The 15,121-nt window shown below is 41.9% G+C and overlaps 1 protein-coding gene across 2 annotated transcripts in view; it reads right to left on the bottom strand.

Annotated features, from left to right (window-relative positions):
- The window catches only part of DPP6 (dipeptidyl peptidase like 6), a 919,284-nt gene that overhangs the window by 30,972 nt on the left and 873,191 nt on the right, over positions 1 to 15,121 (bottom strand). The window lies entirely within an intron of this gene.

The following is a 15,121-nucleotide window of genomic DNA, read 5'->3' as shown; positions in this document are numbered from 1 at the left end:
TGCATTTGAATAGCTGGTTCCCCGATATTGAAATCCTTCCCTTCACAAGAAAAGCACCAAAGCAACAGACTATTAAATTTAGTTAAATATTAGATTTCTCATTTAATGATTGCCCACACAACTGGTTTTATCAGCAGAGAGCTGGCTGTCACACAGGGGAGTTGAGTTAAGCCACTTTATTTGTTCCCATAATTGCTTTCAAAGAGGGCAGGAGCATAGCAGAGGAAATAAGAAAAGATTGGCATATTCCCTGAAGGACTCTTCTTTTGACTTCAGGGCCATGGAGACCTCCAGTCTGGAGCGCACAAATGGCCACTCCTTAATTAAATGTGAGCCCCCTCTAATATTTGGCAGAATTAGCTATTATCAGATCTGGGCACGGTGAGACCACAGAGACAAATGCCTGCTCACGAGGACTGCTTCCCTCGTGCATCCCAGCAGGCAGAATGCAGCTTGGGCCCATGCGCTGTTCTTGGACATGTTTCAGAATGGCCCCTGTTGGTGTAAGGGGACTCCTCTTAGCTGAATTTTGGAAAAGTCATGACCAGGTTCTAATGGAAACCAATCGGTAACCAACCTAAGGAGTAAGAGGCAGCCTGTTTCCTTCTCTCACATTACTAGAAGTAAAAGGCTAATAGTGTGTGTGTGTGTGTGTGTGTGTGTGTGCGTGTGTGGTGTGTGTGTGTGTGTGTGTGCATGTGCACAGAAATTTATGCACAAGACTCTGCAGGAACTCTGTTCTGCATTGAATGTGATTCTCGTCTGGATTTTCTATGCCTCTTGTCAACCAGGCCTTTTCTGCATTATTTCTGATTGCTTTCTAAGGTGCCTCTGCCCCTGCTGCTGTCAGACAGGCCCAACTCTGTCCCCCAGGCTCATTTATGACATTATAAATAATGCCAGCCCAACCCCAGGGCTGTCCTTCTAGCCCTTATTCAGGGACCAGATCCAGCCTCAACTCCTGCATTCTTACTTTTTAGATTTACTCATCTCACCTGACAGTTCTTTTCTCTGATCTCTGAACGTTTAGCTGTTAGAGTTAGTGTCACACAGTTGGGTTGTAATTATCCCTTTTGCTGAATCTCTTCTTCTTGCTGGCCAAATTTTAAGCAACTTGAAGAGAGGGACCATGTAAATGATTTATCTTTGATTCCTCACAGCAATTAGCATTGTGCTAGAAATATACTTTTTAATGAAAGAGGGGTTGTTTGTTGACCGAACTGGTGTGTTTTTTTCTCTCTCTCTCTTTCCCTTGCCCAGATGAACTATATTCCCATTGAGGAAGGCCCAGTGTTAATGCTCTGTGTGGTCCACTGTGTACCCCAAAATGGCTCCCAGCTCATAATGGTGTCCCTGAGAGTGGCCCGTCTTACAGTGAAGCCAGCCCAGCACTCTCCTGTAGAGAGGAAGGAGATGAATCCAGACATCCTCTGGTAGTCATTTAAGTACCATGAACTCTGCTCACTCTCCAATGTATGTTAGTCAGATGTCAGCCTGTCTACCAAATCTGCTTTATTTTCATCTACCATGCAGCCATCTGTAAATAGGACCATCCACGCTCACTTCCTCCAGGGCATGTCAGCAGAGTGGATACCTGCAGAAGACCAGAAGACTTTCCAAAGGAAACACAGACATACTGAGGGTTTTAATGGGATTGGTTTCCTGCTCTTCCACTTCCATATATAATTCATCATAAAACTTGTGCCTGAGAATAAATGTGCCCCCAATTAGCATCACTGAGCTTCTTCTTTCCCACATTCTTTATCAGAACAGTCTTAGACACACCCTGCAAAAGAAAGGCAGGCCTCTTAGCCATCTCTCACCTTTCCCTGGAGCACTGTGCCCACAGATGGGACCCTACCCAAAGGATGTCAGTTACATGGACCAAGTGAATGCCCCCAGTGATGGGTAAGGGGCCTATGGCACCAAGGCTGCTTCCTAGTTCTTTGATTTTTAACAAACCTGAAGGAGGAGTTAACAAACCTGAAGGACTTGTAAGTTGATAGATCACTGGAAATCATTTATTCATGGCACACCTTTTCTTAGGCCCCAGAAAAACAAAGGAAAGCAACCACCAGATTAGAAAGCAGACCAATAGAAATCAAATTGTTTCTCAACACTGTCTTATCCTGGAAATGCTGACTGTTTATCCATTCATATATGAACAAAGTGAAAAAAGGAGCCGCCATTCAACTCATTAAGAGATGCATTTCAAATAAATTGTTACATTTTGTGTTTAACAATTATCAGAATATTTAATATATTCTGGTTGTTTGGATGCAGACTAATAACAATAATTCAATCCAGAAGAAAATCAGTAGAACTTTTGCATTATGGTCACAGCAAATTAAAAAAAAAAAACAAGTCTTTAAAAGATTTTCATGTATTAACATTAGGATAGAATTCTGGTGTGGGGTGGACACTGGGTATGCAGAGAAGTAGAAGAGAAATACCAGTTCAAGGACCAAAAGGGAGAATGTAAAATTTCTGATTGCTAAAGCAGAACCTATTCAAGAAATGTTTAAATGGACAGTAGGAGCAACGAATTGTTATGATATTTAGAGACCAGAGGATTCATTGAAAATTATGCACTGGAATATATTTTAAAATGCCAATATTTACAAAACCCTGAAAACATGTTCTGTGCAACTCTTTAAATCAATGAAGAAAAACTTCAGATGACAACATCAAAAATATGTAAGGGGCCACATGATGTTTCAAAATTATTTTAGGGCTTACACAGGCAGAAATATCGAAGGACAATTTTTAGCCTGGTTTACCTCTTTATGGAGCATGTCTGTTGCCAGGGCCCCTCACACAAATGCCACTTTGTAAGGAAATTTTTTTCTTTGACTACCAACTTGTTCTCTAATGTATTTGAAAACTGTGGGTCTAAGATATAAAATTGCCTGATATGTCTTGATCAAAACACAGGGCTTGAGTTTGGCACCAGAGCTTGGTTTGAAATAACTGATGCAGTGTTCACTTTTATTTCCATGCTTTAGAGTGATTTGTGTACTGGATCACAGCCTCAGTCCTAGACGGTGGCCCACTCTGGCTGTCCCACTCTTTCTGAGAGGAAGGACTCTGAGGCCCCTCTGTCCAGGACAGTCTAGGGCAGCAAGACATGCCCCTAGCCTGTTTTGCAGTTGCTGTGCCCACCGAGACTCGCAGGCAGAGGTGCCACTCCCCCTCTACTTGGGCCAGAGAAGACCCAGGATTTTGAGGGCCATTTCTACTGTCACCACATGCCACATGCTACCTGGGCCAAGGAAAAATCATAACTCTTAATCAATGTTTTAGGCTTGGGTTTCTCTCCTTCTCTACATGGCCTTGAGAGAATGGGCCCTCAGTATCCCCACCCTAGCCCAGACTCTTCATCGCTGAATCACTGCAATGACCCCCCAACAGTTCTCCCTGCCTGCAGTGTGAACCCATCTAACCTGTTCTACGGGTAGTAGAACAGCTTTAAAAAATGGAAACCTGGCGGTATCATTCCCGGGTGCTCCTAGGATAAGGATCAAACTCCTTAGCCTGACTGACCGTACAAGGTCCTTCACAATTCCACCCTTGTCTACATCTCCCAGCTTCCTGACTGTCCCATGTCCCTTTCTCTCTATTCACTATATGTTTCACAAGACAGGTGACAGGAGTGGGGTTGGACAGTCTAGCAGGTGGTTACTCAGGAAGAAGGTGGGGTTCCGGGTAGGGCAAACAGTGTAAGCAAAGGAACAGAAGCATCAAAGAGTTGATGGCTAATAAAATTCCATGAAAGAATTGCCTTGCTTCCAACTGGCAGTGGGAGTTGGTTTTGCTTCTTTTTAAAAACCTGACTGAACAGAGTAGAGGGGAGAGAAACCTGTCTATTAATGTTGAGGAAGGCGCAGTCACCGGCCAACGTAGTAATTTGGAGGCCCTTGAATATGCTTTCAAGACACTATGGAGTGTTGTCAATGAACATATATTATACTTTAACTCCACCAACTCAGCCATTTTCTTTCAAGGACTGAGGTACTGCACTGTAAGTTGCACGGTAATTACAACTCTCTCACACACTGAATTGGTATCCAAATATCTAAGTTGCACTCGCTTTCAGATTTACATTATAACCAACAAAGCATTAACTGTGATTTTGTTGGTTTTCTATCTCAATACCTAAGTTGTTTGAGTATCCAGGCAGCAAAGGAATATACTTTGGTCCCAACTATAATTACATTCTTAAGGAAACAGCTTTTAAATAATTCAGAGTCACATCTGTGAACACCCTGCAGGCTCTGTTTGTAGATAAGATTTTCTAAAGGGGGAAAAAGTCAAATATTCCCAGGGTGGCTCATGGGTCAGGGGGGAAGATGGGGAGAAAGGGCAGGGCATTCTGAAACAGTAATTTTGAATTTCAAAGCTGGGTTTGAATAAGATAAAATGATTAGCCTGCCTTCATAGTCAGAATCCTAACCCTTTCAGGGCCTCTCTTGCTACCTGACATGTAGAATTCTGGTAGCTTTTATCCTGTCTCTTTGTCACTGCTAACAGAATGCAGTCAAGATATTAGTTTGACAGCCAAGGCTTTCCATAGTTTGTTCAAAAGCCATCTCTCCAAGAGCTCATTCAACTCGCCTTCAACCTGCTCTGCTGCAGACAAATGCACCCATGTTTATCTCCATCTCAATTCCACGTCAGGTCAGTACTGCCTCCCTGGTTCTTGGGTAGGTCTCCTTTTTGGCATGTGCTGTTCAAATGCAGTGTGAGTCCCATTAGGGGACTCAGAACGGCTTTACAATTAACCAGGGTTGCATTCTGTAGCACTGACCAAAGATGTTGCTGTTGTGAGCATATTACCTTAAAATTTCTTTCTTCTTTTTTTTTTTATTGTTTTATTCACAAATATTCTATACCCACTAAGCACAAGCTCCCGTCCATTCTTTTTCTTTATTAGAGGAGTTGTGGGTTTACAGAACACTTATGCATAAAATACAGAATTCCCATTTATCACCATATTATTAACACCTTGCTTCAATGTGAAACACTTGTTACAATTGATAACTGAGAGAGTCCCTGTTTCCTGGGGCTTAGGAAGGAGGACCCTCCTGGCAAGACACTTGGTATAGCCCAGTGGTCAAGAGCATGTGCTCTTTGAGTCAAATATGCCAAGGTTCTAATCTTCATTCTGAATTTAACTATGTGATCTCAGGTAAATTGTTCTACTTCATAGGGTTGTTATTAAGAACATGCCTGATTACATATGCAAAGCTATTAGGGATCTTGCACATAATATTAAATGGTTGCTATATTTACATTCAAATAGTTATGGATGACAATTCCACTACTAGTTATATACCCAAAAGAACTAAAAGCAGGGACTCATACAGATATTTTCACACTGATGTTCACAATGGAATTATTCACAATTGCCAAAAGATGGACGCAACACAAGTATCCATCAATCAACGAATGGATAAACAAAATGTGGTATATTCAGACAACGGAATACTGTTCAGCTGTAAAAAGGGATGATACATGTGAATAACATGGAGGAATCTTGAAGACATATTGAGTGAAGCAAGCCAGACACAAAAGGACAAATACTGTGTAATCTAATTGATATGAAATAATTAGAATAAGGAACATCATAGAGTCAGAATCTAGAATATAGGTTACCAGGAGCTGGGGTGGGAAATGGAAAGTTGAAGCTTAAAATATACAGGGTTCCTATTTGGAATACTGGAAATGTTTTGGTAACTGATAGTGGTGATGGCGCCACAACATTGTGGATGTAATTAACAGCACGGAGATATATATCTGAATGTGGTTAAAAGGAGAACTGCTAGTTTGTATATATGGAAACAAAATTAAACTTTAAAAATCCATGGAACCACCCTACACTAACAATGAACCCTAAGCTAAACCATGGACTACAGTTAATTGTACAATTATTAAAAAATGTGCTTTTATCAATTGTAATAAGTGTTCCACATCGAAGCAAGGTGTTAATAATATGGTGATAAATGGGAATTCTGTATTTTATGCATAAGTGTTCTGTAAACGCACAACTTCTCTAATAAAGAAAAAGAATGGACGGGAGCTTGTGCTTAGTGGGTATAGAATATTTGTGAATAAAACAATAAAAAAAAAGAAGAAAGAAATTTTAAGGTAAGATATTAAGTCCACCTGGGAAATATGATGGTAAAATATTTGAAACATAAAACTCCTAATTAGCAGAAGCAGGATGGAGAGACAGCTGAAAATCCTTCCAGAAACTCTAGTAAAAAAAAATGCACTTGAGGGCGGGCAACAGTGGCTCAGTGGCAGAGTTCTCGCCAGCTGTGCCACAGACCTGGGTTCAGTTCCCAGTGCAAAAAAAAGAGAAGAAAAGAAAAATGAATTGCAGGCATAGCCTGCAGCTGCTGGCCCAACCCTGCTGGAACTGGGATACACCTAGAGTAAAAAATGGGAAAATCAACTTGGAACAGGGGCAGAATACATGGAAGCGGAGGAAAGGGAGGGGAAAAATAAAAAAGAACATGAATGATTGACCATGGGAAGACAACTTAGGTATTCAGTGATTTTAGAAGGAAAAGTTCGCGGGCCCAGCTGAGTTTACAAAACATTACTCCCCCTTCCCCCCCCACCCCCACCCTGAGTCTATCACAGACTGACAGATTTTCATGGCCAAGGGGAATCTTCTTTCTCTCGGATGTATAGTCTTCTCAGAGTAGGAGAAGATATAATATTGCACATTTGTCCATTTGAGGACAATTATTTTTGCTTCGTCCTATTTAACTGGGTGGGCAGAATGGAAACCACGTTGCGTGTGGTTTTTTTCCTTCAGGCGGCTCTGAAGGAAAGGCAGCTGAACACAACATGGGCTTTGGACCCACACGGGTTTGGTTCAAACTCCACCACTTTCTAGCTGGGTGAATCAGGGCAAATTACATCAGCTCCTTCACCTCATGTTTCTCAACTGAAAAGTGAGGATAAGAATAGTTCCTGCTTTAGAGGGTTGTTCTGAAGACTAAATGGGTTTGTTGGGGATTGAATCATGTCCCCCACAAAAGGCATGTTCAGGTCCCAACTCCCAGCCCTCTGTAAACAGTACCCTTGAAGATATTATTAGTTACGGTGTGCCCAATGTCATTGAGAGTGGGCCTTAATTCATAATTCATAAATTAATTGGTAAGGCTAAAGTCCTTCTAAGCAAAGGAAATTGGACATGGGAACGGGAAGCCACCTGGAGCAGCCAGAAGCTGGATGTCAACAGGATCCAGTCCGGAGGAGAAACAAGAAGACACCACCATGTGCACTGCCTGTGATAAAGATTGCTGCCAGAAGAAACCAACCCCGGGGTGGGGGAAGCGAGCCTCCAGCCTCTGCAACAGTGAGCCGATCAATTCCTATTGTGAAGCCAACCCATTGCATGGTATTTGTCTTAGCAGCCGGGAAATGAAAACAGAGTTAAAATACATACAGTCTTGAAAACAGAGCCAACCCATATCAAGGGCCTGATAGATGTTGGCTGCTATTAGTGTTACCGTTATTCCCTGATTATATACCTCCGGTTTTTCTTTGCTTCCCTGACCAGGATATGCTTACCTAAGATATTCACGATGGAGAGCGCAGAGAAAGTACAAATGGTTTGGGGTCTTGCAGCGTCCTAATGATCCAGAACAGCAGGCAGGGGCTGCACTTGCAGATGAAAGGGAGAGCAACTGCAGGGATGGTGATTGCTCCAACCATTTGCCTTTGTGATGCTCCTGGAATTTTTCCAGCGGCCTTTTCAATCATGAAAGAGCTCAACTAATCTGAAATATACCTGGGGCCCAAAGGCTTAACTGTGCAGAGCTGGCCTGACAACTGCTTTGTTGCCCATATGTGATACCCATCGACCCACACCGCTGTGGAGCCTTCAACGGGCCGCCGAGGGGCAATGAGACTTTGATGGGACCAAACTGTGAGCCAGGCACCGGGCCCACAGCTCCAGATCAGGTGACCTGACAGCGCCAGGTCACCCGACTTCTCGCCCCTGGATGTGCCCAGTTTGACAGACCAAATGAAAACAGAGGGTGTTTGGTTTGGTGCTGACACAGCTGGAGATGAAATGGGCTGTGAGGCACCTAAGAGGACATCAGACACATGAAAAGTTAAATAGATTGTGGGGAAAATAAAATCCCAAATGCCTCCTGCTGACAATACCTACAGGCAAGAATTCAGAGTGCCTGGTTTAAACATTTTACCAGGACCTGCAACTTTAAAAGTTTTTAACTTGGTTATTATTTTTTCAGAGGGACCCAAAGCCTGTTGCTGCAGATTTGGATCCTCCGAGAGGGAGCTTGGGGCTGGTAGTCAGGGGCCAGGTTTGTGCTTTCCTGTTCAGAGAATTATTTGCAGGTCACATGATCACCTTGGGACCCGTGTTGTGATAGGCACACAATGAGCATGCGATTAATTTTTAAAAAGAATTTAAAAATCTTATTTAATATTTTGAAAATGTGAACTCATTAGATGATTCCCCCCCGTGTGACTTCTTGCTTTTATCTTTCTCTTCTGTGCTTCCTTTCTTTTCTTTATTTCCCACTTTCTTCTCTCACTGAACAGTCAATAATATTGCAGAAGAATTAATGTCTTGGCTGTCAGTATTCTTGAAACTTTAATCTGTTTTCGTATCTATAAAATGGGGGCCGATGCTGCCTGTTTTGCCTCCTTCACAGGGTTATCGTGAAGGGTAAGGGAAGGAGAATACAGAGACAAGTGCTTTGTAACACACTATTCGACTACAATAATTATTAAACTCCCCCCCTGAGAGGAGGGGTTTCATTGCATAATCAAGGCTTTAGGTGCTTTCCAGGCCACAATCTATGATCTGATCTAGGCTAACACGATGCTCAAGGAGCCTCTGAGGTGCTTTGAAATTCATCAAAGAAATATTTTTCCTCTCCTGGAAGATGCAGTGACTCTTCCTGGGGATGGGGCAGGATGCGGGGGGGGGGGGGGGGCTGGATCTGGTAGGAGGAGAGGGGCAACCAAGTAATGCTGTTTGTAGGGTTTGAGTTTGACCCGGGGGGCTGGGCAAGTAAATCACTCCCTCACCCTCTAGGAAGGTAGCTTTCCTTGTCACCGCTAACCCTGCGGCATAGGAGAACATGACTTTCAAGGGGTAGAAGGATTTTCTTCATTTCACCTACGGGTGTGTGTCCCGACAGGGGCCAGGCTGGACTGTGAAGGAGGTCAAGTCCTTCAAAATTATCTGACTGCTGGTTTTGGCCCAGGGCTGCCAAGTGGCAGCGGTTCTGCTTCCTGACACATAGACGAATTGTATCCTTGTTACCAGAATGCCCTCCTGGACAGATGTTGCTGCCTCTGTTTTAAAAACTGACAAATGGAGGTTTCAGGCCTGGTTAAGCTCATACAGCTGGTGAGCACCAGATCCGGGGAACCCAGGCTGGGAGTTCATTAGCCAACTACCCTGGGTCTCTTCCTTATGGTCTGTCCCCCCCTTGCTGATGAAAGGCAGCAGAGTATCAGACGCTACATAGCAGAGAGCCAGACTTCCTGGGTTCAAATCCCACCTCTGCTACTTACCAACTATGTGACCTTGGACAATTCCCTTAACCTTTCTGTGTCTCAGTTCCCCATCTGTAAAATGGGGATGATGATGATAGCAGTGTCTACCTCCTTGGGCTGTCAGGGGATGCAATGAGTTAAGCCATATAAAGCTCCTGGAACAGTGCCTGGCATATACTAAGTGCTCAGTGGATGGCAGATACTGTAGTTCCTCACAGAGAGAGGGAATCAGAAGGATGTTCAGTTGAGGTCTGACAACTAGGCTATACCAGTATGTATAATTTTTACAGAGAGAAAAACAATAACCTGAAATTAAGGAAAACAGTTCAGCAGGGTCAGATACCAATGAACTGTGTGACTTCAGGCAAGATGCATCACCTCTCTGGGCCTCCATTTTCCAATCTTTAAAATAAAGTTGGATTAGTTGATGACTAACGTCAGTTTAAACTCTAAAATCTCTCTGATTTGCCCAGAACAAAATAGGGTTTCTTTCTTTTCTGAGATAAGCAATGGTATGAATTGTAATCTACAGCCCCCCAGTATAGCTGATAAATAGAATTATCACTCAGCAGAACTATTTAGGTTTCTCTGCTCTTGGCCCTTGCCACTTTTCTACTGAGATATTTCAGAACACCAGCTCTGCTTCGTATGGGAGTTCTGGGAAAATGAGGCCAGTAAAAGACCACAAAAATCACCTAAATTCCAAATCCCTGTCATGTTTGAAAGACACTGTTTTGGTTTGCTAAAGCTGCTAGAATGCAATATACCAGAAATGGGCTGGATTTTACGATGGGGATTTCTTAGTTTACAAATTTATTGTTCTAAAGCCATGAACATGTTCAAATTAAGGCATCAAGAGGATATCTTTCTCTAAGAAGCTTTCAGTTTCTGATTTCAGTGGCTTTATCTCTGAGCATCTGTGGGTTCTCTCTTAGCATCTCGAGGGTGTTTCACTCTAAACTCTTTCTCTTCGTGCTTCTGCCTTTTATCCTCTTGTAAAGGACCCCAGTAAAAGATGAAGACCCACCTTGAATTGGGGGGGTTGTGCGTCACATCTCAATTGAAACAACCTAACAAAAGTTTCCACCCACAATGGGTTTCACCTCGGGCGGGCCACGGTGGCCCAGCAGGTAAGAACGCTTGCCTGCCAAGCCCGAGGACCCGGGTTCGATTCCCGGTACCTGCCCATGTAAAAAAAAAAAAAAAAAAAGATAGAATAGGTCTCACCTACAAGAATGTATTAAATGAACATGGCTTTTCTGGGGTACCTCACAGCTCCAAAGTACCACAGATACCAATAAGTTTACTTTGAGGCCTAGACAATGTTCTTCTCCTTCTTAAACCTTTCTCAGACTTTTTCTTTGGGGTGATAAACACCCCAGAACTCAAAATACTGACTTGTTCAAACATTTGTAATAATCACTATTATAATTCTTTCTGATTTCACTGATATGTTTAGAATTACTCTTAATTTTTTCTTTTCTTTTTAATTTCTTTATGTTCTAAGAAGATTCTAAGCTCTTTAAATGTGGGAACCAGGTATCAAACCTTATTCTCTACAAACACCTCACCCTTCACTCTATTTTGTTCCCTTGGTTCCATGCCATCATGCCTTCTCTGACATCCAGTACCCTCACGGGGGGTCCTGGTAGCTCATGGCCTCACTTGGAGAAATTGTCCTTGGCTGGGTCATTCCTCCTTCTATAAATGGACCTTTCAGCAACTAAGGCATACCAGTCTGTGCTCTCAGTCCCTGGCTAATGCCTTCAGTGAACTGGGCCAAGTGAATATCTGAAAAGCTGTTTCAGACTAAAAAAATGTATATAAAAATGATCAATAATTATTCAGTATATCACTCCTTTCAGGGATTTAACAAAGGTAGCGAGTTGTCATCCTATATTCACTCTCCTCTTTTGCATATTGTGATAGTGAGTGCAATGCTTGACTCTATCTTCCTTCTTGGGCATACAATTAATTTTATTTCTCAGCTTCTCTTGCATCTAGGTGGAACAATTTTACTGCATTCTGGACATGGAAATAATGTACACCTCTTCTAGGCCTCAACATAAAAAAATTTTCCATACAATTTCCTATTTTCTCTCTTCCTTGTTCACAAGGCAGGGGGTGGAGGACTTGAAGATGATGGAGCCACATTGTAGAAGGAGCCTGGACCCCCTTGTTTCTCCTAGGACAAGTGCCTAGGACAGCAGCCTAACTATATGGACCATATGAACCAAAAAACAAGCAAGGAAACAAACAACCCATCATTATTTTGCTGAGCCATTGAGATTCTGGCGGTGTTTTTTTTTTACAGAAGCTATTATTACTTTGATTAAGAGACTTAGCAATGAAATCCTGTTTTAACTTCAGGTGGCAAGGAGCTCAGCTAAAAGACATTTTGCAGCATTCTTTGCAGCTAGGTATGAGCAGGTAAGTTTTTGCCAATAAGATACAAGCAGATGTGGTGTGAGGCACTTGTAGGAAGAGAGTCTAAAGGGAATTGTCTCAGTCATAGGAACCCTCCTCCTTTTATATTCCCCCTTTCTTCCATCTTCCAGACTGGAATACAAACATGAGAACTATTTTTCATCACAAAGCAAATTTGATGGTAAAAATCTACAAGCTAAAGATGGTGGAAGAGAAAGATAGAAGGAATCTGGGCCACAAATGATTGTAGAGTGGGCATAAAAGCCTCTCAATATTACACAAGACAGAAATAGCTTCTATTTTATTTAAGTGAATCCTATTTTGAGATTTTTGTAACATGTGGCCTAATGTAATCCAAAATGCCACAAGGGATTTTTATATTTTAAAAGAAGCCCTCATGCAGATAAGACATCCTAAAGCACAGGAATGAATATTGAATGGTGGGATTTCAGGCCCTGAATCCAGCACGAGGGAAGAGTGGGTGTTCAAGGGGCTCTTTCTGCTCAATCCACCGTGTCTGGATGTAAACAACATGACGCCCTTTTGTCCTACCAGTGCTGGTGTGGATGCTATGACCCACTTTGAGCCACATTTAATTGCTTCTTTTCCAAGTTAATTTGATGTCAACACGGCTTGAGTCAACCTTTTGAAAGATTTCTGGAACTATATTAAGAAATATAAATGCAGACACATGTGAGGTCAGAATGAAATATCCTCAGAGTTTGAATTAGACTATGGGGTAACTGGAGCTCAAATATAACCTATAAACAGGCTTGCAAAATAAATGTGATTAAAAAGAATTCTACACATCACAGTGTGATATAAACTCTGACCAGTTTCCGATTAATCACCATCTCACTGAGATAAAGTACAACGGTGTCACCTTCAGGTTTACTGTTAAATTTCACACAGAGAGGGATGGAACATTGAGATATATTACCAACCTCCATCCTGTGTGCATAACACTTTTATTTCTTATCCCACTCGGTGCTGAATCTTTGCCTCTGGGAACCACAGTCATAATAGTAAGAATTTATCTGCAAACAGTAAAATGCTTTTAAAAATACCTTTGTACTTATTGCTCCCCACAATGGAATACAGAGAAAAATCTAGGATCTCTAGCCAGCCAATATTGGATCAGTTCAATATTGGATTGATTGGCTAATGCAGCTAATCAACCATGCAGATGAAAAGAACTGGTTGTTTGACTTCACAGAGTTAATAAAATATCTCAGAACTTTGAGATTTTAGTATATTGCACTCGCTGGGAGGACATTTGGTAAATGCTTATCTGTACTCTCTTCTAAAGCATTGCACCGCACCCCACCCATACATTACCCAATTTTAATAAACATATCTAAGATGTAGGTCTACTTCATTTTCATTCATACAATGAGCCTTAGGACAACTATGTCAACTTTATCCAGTACTCTGAGGAAACTCTGTGGGAGAATTTTCACATTCCTGGTCTTCAGGATCCCTTAAAGAAGTGACCATGCTCAAACTTCAAAGTGGCTTAAAAGTCAACGAGAATTCTCAAAGAGTAGGCATTATATTAACCCTTTAACTCAGAAGAGTAATAGCATCCTCCAAAGAAGAAGTAAAAGTATTTAAGTGAATGGCTTTTGTAAGAAAAACCACCATATTTTCTGAAGCTTAATGATATTATGTGTTCTTATTAGATTATGGACTAATTAACTTTGAATTCTGAAATAATTACAGATTCACAGGAAGTTGCAAAAAAATATTACTTCGAGTTCTGTGTACTCTTCACCCAGTGTCCTCACATAAATATATGTACTAGCAGAACCAAGAAACTGGCACTGGTATGAGACCGTTAATTGGCGCACAGACCTAATTCAGTTTTCACCAAATTTTTAAGAAGGGAAAAATTAAATAAAGCATCAGTAATTATTTATCTATTCTTAAGTTTTAAAAAATATTCAAATGAATAATTCACATTTTCTTAAGATAAAAAAGATGTTACAGTTGAGGCTCTGTCACGTATTTCCTTTTCTTCAATAGAAAATCATAGCCAAAGAGGTCCATGGAACATTTCCTAAGGGGATGGTTATCTTGGACTATGTTTGTCAGACCCCAAAAGATGCCAGGCCTTGGGGTACAAGTTCCAACCCAACCACAGTGAGCAAAGCCTACTCAGGGCTCTTCACACCACTGTGCCCACTAGAGTGGGTGGCATGTGCCTGGTTGGGTGGGTGGTGAAATGCAAGCAATTGCTCTGAAATCCTTTGTGGACACTCCTGCTATCAGGCGTATGGACCAGAACCCCTTCTCAAACCTCGCAGACTCCTAGCATGGTCCCCAGGTGAGGCTGGAGACAGGCCTAGAACCAGGTTACCTTGGCCCAGAAGACTCTCCCCTCCTCTGAGGACAGAAAGGCCACTGTAGCTGTTACCAGCAGCTGCTCCCCTTTGCTTGCCCCTCAAATATTTTAAGTATGTCCCTTCTGGCATCTCTTTTTGGGCATTTAATTGACTTTAAAACCAATATATTTAAGGATTACTGATGCTTTAATCTCATATATCTAATAATTATTTGACATTTTTGCAGGGTATAATCATTATTTGGAATTATTTTCTGGGTGTTGTTTCTTTACACAAATCTATTTTATCATCTTTTGACCACTTTAACCAATGTTTAATCAGTTTCTAAATGTGTTTGAAGCTCTCCTCTCCAAATTTTCCCCCTCACCAGCTCGGCTTGGTGCCTGAAGTGCTACTGTGAGCAGGAGGGATTTTGGAGTCTCTTATGCCTGCCTCACTTGATAATCATCAGCGACGCATATCCCAAGGTAACCAAGGAAACTGGCCAGCAACTTTGATGGGTACCAGGTATGAGGCCATAGTGTGAGACTGTGGATATTCTATGGGGAGGGGAGGAATTAGAGGGAAAGAATGGAGTTAGCTTCCTTGGGGCTAGGGTAGACTAAGGTCGAGGAAGAGAGAATATCGGACAAAGTCTCTTTACTTCTCAGTTTTACTGAGTGTCTGCCTGAGACTGGGAACATTATTTCAAATCCTTCACATAAATATACATGTGCACATGTCACAACCTACATGGGGTCCTTGCAGGCAAAAAACACAATGAGGTCCTCAAGAGGCTCTGGAAAGTTTCATTC

The sequence above is a fragment of the Tamandua tetradactyla genome, chromosome 1 (genome assembly GCF_023851605.1).
Source record: "Tamandua tetradactyla isolate mTamTet1 chromosome 1, mTamTet1.pri, whole genome shotgun sequence".
NCBI lineage: Eukaryota > Metazoa > Chordata > Mammalia > Pilosa > Myrmecophagidae > Tamandua > Tamandua tetradactyla.
This window is presented reverse-complemented; position numbering and strand designations above follow the sequence as displayed.